At 41.6% G+C, this 9635-nt stretch overlaps 1 pseudogene; it reads left to right on the top strand.

The window, feature by feature from the left end:
- The first annotated feature begins 4429 nt into the window (after window positions 1-4429).
- On the top strand, window positions 4430-5345 carry LOC137079561 (putative nuclease HARBI1; annotated as a pseudogene).
- Window positions 5346-9635: the final 4290 nt, after the last annotated feature.

Here is a 9635-nt window from a genome sequence, read left to right as displayed (position 1 = left end):
CAGAAGTGTAAAGGCCTGAGTAAAACTAAGAAATGCTATTGATTTTATTTAGAGCATGAAAAATGTCTTCCTGTGGTGACCTTATTGCAGGAACCAATCTTAATGCTGCCAATGCTCTAGCCTGATGAGCTTAGAGTTTACCTGCCTTATCAACCAGTAAACAAAAAAAACTTTGCCTAGATTTAAAGGGGGGGGTGAAACACTCAGTTTCAGTCAATCTCATGTCAATCTTGAGTACCTATAGAGTAGTATTGCATCCTTCATATCTCCGAAAAGTCTTTAGTTTTATCATATTTATAAAAGAAATATGGGCTGTACCGAGTCTTTCCGGAAAAAACCGAGCGCCTGGAGGCGTATCGTGTGGGCGGAGCTAAAGAATGATGAATGTGCACAAAGCGGTGACGTCCTCAAGCGTGGAGAAACCCATCGCTATCTCAGCTAATAGATATGATCCAGAATCATTCGGAGGCTGAAATAGAAACAGCAACAGCAGGACGTCCGTCTCTGTGGTATGGACTGTATTTAGAGGCCTGTCAACATGACATGATTCAGTTTATGGACTATTGTATGCGACTAAACCTTAGCAGTAGCAAGCAAAACAGTTTTGCATGTCAGACTAGTGTAACTTTATACATAAAACAACAATGGAGTCCGTTAGCACACGATCTGATTCTGGATCATTATCTGTATTAGCTGAGATAGCGATGGGTTTCTCCACGCTTGAGGACGTCACCGCTTTGCGCGCTCGTCATTCTTTAGCTCCGCCCACACGATACGCCTCCAGCCGCTCAGTTTTTTTCCGGGAAGACTCGGTACAGCCCATATTTCTTTTATAAATATGATAAAACTAAAGACTTTTCGGAGATATGAAGGATACAATACTACTCTATAGGTACTCAAGATTGACATGAGATTGACTGAAACTGAGTGTTTCACCCCCCCTTTAAGGAGTAGGCCCTTTTTGGGGAAATTATGATCTCCAGGGATCAGACAGCCCCAATCGTCCACACAAAGGTATTTAAAGTTGCATCTCGAAAGGGAACTCCTCTTAGAAACGCCTCCAGCATGACAGGGGTCTGAACTACTATCAGATCATGGCAATTCTATTGACCCCCGACAGCCCATGATGTCAAATTGGGAACCGCATACTCATTGAGTAGGTACTCAATTTCAATAAGTACTTACTTAACAAGCACTAAAAGAGTAGGTACTATAAGCTGTGTCCCAATTCAAGGGCTGCGTCCTCTGAAGGCTGTGTCCTTCGAAGTGCGCGGCCGACGCGGCCTTCAAAGGACGCACCGAGACTTGTTTACAGTGGAAGGTATAGCGGATTGCGTCACCGCGGCGCGACGAAGGCTGTCCCAATTCAAAGGTCCTTCGAAGGCTCCTTCAAAATAACGCCTGCAAATTAGGTGGCGTAATTTGCCCGTGAAACGAAGGATACTCAGATGGATGCTTCGCAGCCTTGCCAACCCCAGAATTCATTGCGCGCCGCGACGTCAGATTTTTTGTTTAAAGAAAGCCAGATTACACATAAATGTAACGTAAGCATTGGGATTCAATTTACTCCAGTAGCCTTATCTAATGATAAATAAATAAAAAATCCAATAAATATTCAAATGTCAACTAATGTGTAACCAACATGCGAGTTTATGTAGTTTATACTCTTTATTATGTACATAAATGGACGGAAGTGAACATCTTTAGTTGTTAGGCAGTTCAGTTTGTTACTGCTACTCTTCAACGGCAGCTGTCACAGTTGCTAAACATTACAAATGCTGCAACAAATTTACTATAAATATATTTGAGTTTAATCTTCATCTCAGAGGCAAATATTGTAGTTCAATTAAAAACTGACTTTTTATACATGGATATTAGATTTTGATATTGTTTAAAACATCAACATTATAGAATCCAAAAATAAAATACACTAAAATATGTCTCAAGATCCGGGATAGGAACCATTGGTCCTGGAGGGCCGCTGTCCTGCAGAGTTCAGCTCATAGAACAGTTATGCATGTTCAAATATGTTATGGTTTGATTTTGAGGATGTAAGTTCATTTAATTTATTCATCACTCTTTCTGAAAACATCTAAGCGACATGGCAGCAGTCGACTGAGTCAGCACTGCAAACCTGTTGGACAGGTGGAAATATGCGCTGATCCCAGATGATGTCCCGCTGACAAAGGCTTTACCAGGGTCTCTATTGTGCAGCCCATCCAGGGTCTCCACCCTGCTCAATAAAAGTCTACATAAAACCCTTTCTTCCATTATTTTTTATGTACAGTTCATTTAACATTTTATTTAGTTTTTCCCATCTTAAACGTAACTTATCTTGTAAATACTTGTAAACAAGTACTGTAAATATTTGTTTTTAGAACAATTTATTGTTTCATTTACAAATTAATTGACATGACAAAAATAAATGTAGCCAACAGAATAATTGATTTCATTTACAAAACTTGCATGACAAATATGTAAACAATGTATTGGTTTCATTAAAAAAAAATTGCATTACAAAAATAAACAATGCAGAGAAATAACTTTTTATTTACAAATAAAAGCTGAAGTCGCTCTGAAATGGGCCTAGCGACGCCCATGGTCCTCAGGGGTGAAGGCCATGAATGCCTGTCCCAACACGTCATTCATGAGGACAAACCATGGCCAAGTTTTCCACTCCCTCACCTGTTCCAGGACACTTGCAATCCTAATGCAGAGAAAATAAACATTCCTGTTAAAAACAACAAACACAACAGCAATACATGTCAGAAAAGATGTGTCTATTAACTTGCATACATGTATTTTTTTTTAGTTGTCCCATTTTTTTTTGTATACCTGCAAGGCAGGGGTGGAATTTTAAATATATGATGCAGCTATACATTTTGTATGTATTATACATGTATACAAAATACTCCAGAAATCATATTTCTAGATACTCAAATTTGGTTAAAACATTTGTAGACACAGCTTTTATGATAGACTATTGTTATCAACTGGATAAGGGGGGGTATAAGTAAGGGATAATGTACACCCAGCCTGTTGTTATCGCAGAATAAACCCCGACAGAGTGATCAGTGATCAGTGTCAATCCACACTGGCCGGGTTTTTCGGCCGGGTAAATAAATACTAATTTGCTGCTCTTATTTTAATAAAGCTGTCTGCTAACTGCTCCATAAAACAAAACATTACATCAGATCACCTAAGGATAAAGCCGCAGTGGTAACGCAGGCGTCAAGTTCACGTTAAGAAACAAAGACCCCAGGTTTTTAACACGTTTCGTTGGTTATTTGAGTAAATTAAAACACAATACTTACATTTATATTTGTATTCCTCTGCCGTGGGATGGGCTAGGCTGCGGAGAATCCGTTCAATCCTTCGCGTTCCGGGGAGATAGGGTTGCCAGGTCTCTGCAACAAAACTAACCCAAAACTGCCAATGCAATTTTCTCCATTGAGCGGCCAAATTCTTCCCTGAATTTGTGCGTTTGGGGATGGTGGAGCGCCGAAATCGTACTTACAGGGTTGAAAATCAACCCGTGGAAATATTTTTTTACCCGCAACAACAACATAAAAGTAGCCCAATTCGGCGTGAAAACCGCGGCCTTGGCAACACTGACGGCAGGCCGCATTGGAAGGCTCCTTCGAATTGGGACAGCCTCGTCGCTCTGCGGTGACGCAATCGGCCTTCAAAGTCGGCCTTAGGAGGATGCAGCCCCTGAATTGGGACACAGCCTATATATCCAGATCTCGTTAAGTATGAATGCGATCCGCACTTTATGCGGCATGTTGACGTTATCATGTGACTCATGACGATATCACAAGCTCAGCAACTCGTGTGGCAGGTTTAATTATCTATCTATATTGGTTTAAACTGTTTATTTTTGTATAAAACATTTCTGCCCATTTATTTTGTGATTGTAGTATAAGCAATAGATTTTTACCCTACTAATCTGACAGTTTTGTCCTTTTTTATCCTTGCGAAAACCAAAAATTGTGATCTCTTTAACATTTTAATTTCTTTATTTTATATGCCAAAGATTTCCTCCACAAGCACAAGTGGCCTAAATCGCCTTTATATTTCCCTTTAGTTAGATTTAACTTGTCTCATCACTTCAACAAATATATATTGCATTAAGAATTATTCAGATATTTAACCTTGTTATTGTGCTTTTTTTCTCTGTGAATAATGTATGCAAACCCATGGTATTTTTAAAATATTATTATTGTTAAAGATAAAACCATGTAATTATGAAACAATAAAAGAAATGAGTGTCAGGTGCACTAACACCTGATTGCATCAGTAACTCCACAAGCCTACCTACTGCGGTTTTCATCCCTTTGCAGTGGTTGGACTGTCAGCACAAACGAGACAAACATCTACACAAAGACGACGGGCAGCTGCTCGAAGATATCGCCTTCGGAAAAGATTGATGTCCCTCATTGCTGCAGTCAGACTGGAAACTGACCATGGATGGGAGCGGGACATCGAGGTGCTTGTGTTCCTCTTCTGGCTGGCCCATGCAGTATCATACAGAGTGGTGTTACAGACCTTCGATATCCCCAAGACCTCTGCGCATGACTGTGCACAGAGTGAGCAAGGCCATCATGGGAATGTTGAGGAGCGTGATTTATATTCCAACCGGAGATGACCTGGAGGCAGTGGGAGCAGGATTTGCACAGCTGGCTGGGTCACCAGCTTTCAGCAGAGCAGTTGGTCATGTCCGAATAAAGCCTCCAGCAAATAACTCCCACTGTTACTTCAACAGGAAGTTATTTCATTCCATCCAACTCCAGGCCATCACTGATCACTGTGGGAAAATCCTTGATGTCTTTGTGGGATATCCTGGGTCTGTGCATGATGCCAGGGTGCTGAGGAACAGCCCTGTGTATACTGGAAGCCTGTATCCTCCTGCAGGCAAGGGCATCCTTGGGGATGGTGGCTATCCTTGCCTGAGTGCACCTGTCTGTCTCATCACCCCATACAGAGAGCCTGTGCAGAACCCCGTGCAGGCTCGTCTCAACAGCAAGCACTCCCGTGCACGAAGCATAGTAGAGCGAGCTTTTGGCATGATGAAGACCCGTTGGCGCTCCATTTTCTTCAAGGCCTTAGAGGTGAGCCCTGCCTTTGTGCCTGAAGTGATCACGTGCTGTGAAGAACAGCGCAATCTCGCTCTGCTCAATGGGGACATCATTGAGGCAGAGGAGGAGGAAGACCTTGATGACGGACCCCCTGAACCCCACATCCTTGAAGCAAGAGTGGGAGAACATGTGCGGGACAATCTGGCTGCTGCTGTGTCCGCTCCAAACATCAATGTGCCAGCTCTCCATGAGCACGATTACCTGTGAAACACATAATAAAACATTTTACAGTTCATGTTGTCAGTAATCCTTTTTAGAAAGTGCCTCAGCCACAAATGCTCAATAAAGCTGCTTAATTCTTGAAGGTCCTACTATAATCGAAATGCTGACATTTCAGACATTTCAGGGCTCAATGGGCTAATTCACCCAAACATATAACATTCAGTTATTTACACAGCTTCATGTTGTTCTATCCCCCTTTTTCCCTGAACATAAAAGGTGATTTTGGTCATGTTTGTTAAAGGGGGGGTGAAACACTCAGTTTCAGTCAGTGTCATGTCAATCTTGAGTACCTATAGAGTAGCATTGCATCCTGCATATCTCCGAAAAGTCTTTATTTTTTTTATAATTATATAAGAAAGATGCGCTGTTCCGAGTCTTTCCGAAAAAAGCCGAGCGGGTGGGGGCGTGTCGTGTGAGCGGAGCTAAATAATGACGTGTGCAGCAGCGCGCTGCAGTGAGGAAAGTGATTCGCTCTGTGAGGAAAGTGATTCGCTCAGTGAGGAAAGTGATTCGCCCGCCGCGTGAGGAAAGTGATTCGCTCTGTGAGGAAAGTGATTCGCTCAGTGAGGAAAGTGATTCGCCCGCCGCGTGAGGAAAGTGATTCGCTCTGTGAGGAAAGTGATTCGCTCAGTGAGGAAAGTGATTCGCTCAGTGAGGAAAGTGATTCGCCCGCCGCGTGAGGAAAGTGAGTCGCTCTGTGAGGAAAGTGATTCGCTCAGTGAGGAAAGTGATTCGCTCTGTGAGGAAAGTGATTCGCTCAGTGAGGAAAGTGATTCGCCCGCCACGTGAGGAAAGTGAGTCGCTCTGTGAGGAAAGTGATTCGCTCTGTGAGGAAAGTGATTCGCTCAGTGAGGAAAGTGATTCGCCCGCCGCGTGAGGAAAGTGAGTCGCTCTGTGAGGAAAGTGATTCGCTCAGTGAGGAAAGTGATTCGCCCGTCGCGTGAGGAAAGTGAGTCGCTCTGTGAGGAAAGTGATTCGCCCGTCGCGTGAGGAAAGTGAGTCGCTCTGTGAGGAAAGTGATTCGCTCAGTGAGGAAAGTGATTCGCCTGCCGCGTGAGGAAAGTGAGTCGCTCTGTGAGGAAAGTGATTCGCCCGTCGCGTGAGGAAAGTGCAAATACAGATCGACCGCCGGCCTATCAGTGGGTAAGTCAGTAGCTACTGGTTATATCACCTGTTTAGCATCCTACAAGCCAGCGCTTTGATGGGCGTAGCCTGTTGCTTTCGCTCTCTCCCTCTCTCTCTCTCTCTCCCTCTCTCTCTCTCTCTCTCTCTCTCTCTCTCGCTCTCTCCCTCTCTCTCTCTCACGCTCTTCCGGTAGAATTGTCCGTAAGGCCCATACAAGGAAATTCCGCCCCCATTAACGTCAATGGGGACGCATGATCTCAAAAAACTTGCCGAAACTTATGACTAACCGGAAGTAGTATTTTTGACAAAGAAATACTCCCATCAAACGTCCACCTTAACTTTTGAAACTTTGTCTATGTTTAGTATGGGATTCCAAGTCTTTAACAGTGTAAAAAGATCAGTATGCATGAAACAGCATTTCACCCCCCCTTTAAAAAACATAAATAATGAATTGGTGTATTTGGGTGAATAACCTATTATTCACTGTTAATCTCTTTTGCACTTAATGCTAAACTGAAGGTAGTTTGTGTAAACATTCTGAACTTAACTCATGGAGGGCCAATGTCCAGCAGAGAGTCCTTCCTAATTCAACACACCTGAACAATCCCATCAAACCAATGAATAACTGATTACTCAAATGACAAACAGCTGTGCTGGAACTGAAGCCTGCAGTAGCCCTCCATGACCTGTCTGAACATCACTGTGTGCTCTGTGTGCATTCAGAAGCCAGATCACATGCAATAAAATATATTTTAAAATTTGTTTTTGCGTGTGTAGGTGTTTACATTACACCAGTCATTAACACACACACACACACACACACACACACACACACACACACTCACTATCTATATATATATATATATATATATATACACTATTTTTTTTTATATTCCTATTTCAAAGTATCACCAGATATACATAAGGTACTGTGAATGCCTAGAAAAATAATAAAATAACAATATATAAACATTTTTTTTAATTAGATATAAAATAATTTCTAGCCATTCACAGTAAATTAGGTGATACTTTCAGAAAGTACTATTCATATATATATATATATATATATATATATATATATATATATATATATATATATATATATATATATATATATATATATATATATATACTTTGTATTTATAATAAATTCAATTATATTTATTTAAAAAAAAATTACACTCCAAATTTGTAAATGATCAAAAGATTGTTCAGTGTCATAATTGTTTTTTTAATGTCATCTTATTTTTTTGAAATTATTTCTAGGAGACGAAGGAATCTCTCATCTCTTTCTTTTGTCTCCCTCTCTCACACCTGCTTCCTGGTGCCATCTCTCTTCGCTCTCTTCTTTCACGTTCGTGTCTCTCCTCTCTCTCGTTCTCGCCGTTCATCCTTCTCCTCCATTTCTCTCCATCGTCTCTCCTCCCTCTCATTCGCTGCTTCCCTCTCCTCCATCTCTCTAATCAGCTCTATAATTTGGGTTGCCCGCTTTCTTCCTCTTCCTCTTTCCGTTGCTGAGGATGAAGAGGCCACAGCTCAATCTGGGCCAGATGAGGCACTCAGGGCAGGTGGAGTGATGGAGGGTCTTCCCCAATCTCCTCATCCAGGGCACTGTACCTCTTCCAGGAGCTGCTGTGGGCTCCCCATCCTCAGTGCTGACGCCACTCTGCCGGCATTTCAGATCCTATACAAATGCACAAACAATACAGATGTAGTGATTTAAACAGCTCAATGACGTTTGATTTCTGTTTTAGAAGTAAAAATTGAATCTTACTTTATATTTTTGTTTGAGGTTTTCCCTTTTTTTTTGTTGTACAAACGCTTCCGTCACGCTGCCTTGCTGGCCCTGCTCCACCACAAAGGCCCTGCAGCAAATACACAGACATAAAGATCAGAAAAGGGCTGTAATAACTGGAATGTTTGAAGTTACAATAATATATATATAAGATTTAAATACATTTTTAATCTATTTCAGTAGTAAACTCACTCAAAGCCTTTGATGGCAGCATTCTGCTTCCCAGTGAAGAGGGCTTCATGAGCCACTCTCCACTGGATAACCACACGTGTGTGTGTGTGTGTGTGTGTGTGTGTGTGTGTGTGTGTGTGTGTGTGCGCGCTCATCTGTCCCTGTACCATCAGACAACATTCACGTTACCTCTGTGATTATGTGCTCAATACTACATTTACACATTGAGGTAGTTGCTGGTATATCAACTCGCTTTAAATCCACTGCAAATGTTCCTCAAATTATCAACAGTACTAATGGACAAATAAAATAATAACTAATGCTAAGTAACTTTATGCAAAATTGTTTATTTACATTATTTACATTTAGCTATGTGAGCAGTGTTGACAACACTGAATTAACAGCACACATATAGGACATGACTCAGGTGTCTATTTAATGTCATGATTGCTCATCTGCAATACTCATTGAAGATTTTCCTGTCACACATTTAATAAGAATATTTAAGCTGTATATGTTTTAGAATAAACATTCTAGTGTGAATGCATGAATAGTGTTACTGGCGCTCCCGTTAGCTATACACAATAAAACGTGTTTTTACAGCACAATTACAACTATACTCTACTGTCTGTTGTCTATACACCTTCAATAATTCAACAGTTTACTCTACAGGAGCTCAACCAATGGCATTTTAACACAAGGGAACCGTGATTTTGTTTTGTAATACTCACATTTGAAAACACCTGCGTCGCCTATCTCCGTCATATTTGCTAATGACGTTTTCTTTCCTGTGGCCTTATGGGAAGGCAGTATCCGACGATGAGTGCTTCACAATCTGGGCGGAGCGCAGTAGGCCATCTGGGATTTCTCGCCTACTCTTATGATTACTGAGGTTTCTGACATACTTTTCGCTCGCCTACTGCTTTTTTCATACTGTATAGTAGAGAAGTATGCGGTTCCGAACGCAGCCACTCTCTGCATCCCAATTCACGTACTATCTATACTAAATAGTATCGAAAATAGGGCTGGGCAAAAAAATCTATTTTTTTTATTTTTTTCTCCCCCTCGACAGTATAGCACAATACATACATTTTGCATTCACCTAATCTTCCTTCAGGGTTTCCATAGCCCTCTGCCCCTCCTCTCTCCCGAGGGCAGCGCATGCATACTCCAACAACACGGCA

This window comes from Pseudorasbora parva, chromosome 6, assembly GCF_024679245.1.
Source record: "Pseudorasbora parva isolate DD20220531a chromosome 6, ASM2467924v1, whole genome shotgun sequence".
Lineage (NCBI taxonomy): Eukaryota > Metazoa > Chordata > Actinopteri > Cypriniformes > Gobionidae > Pseudorasbora > Pseudorasbora parva.
The sequence above is the reverse complement of the archived record's forward strand: the minus strand, read 5'-3'. Positions and strand labels throughout refer to the sequence as shown.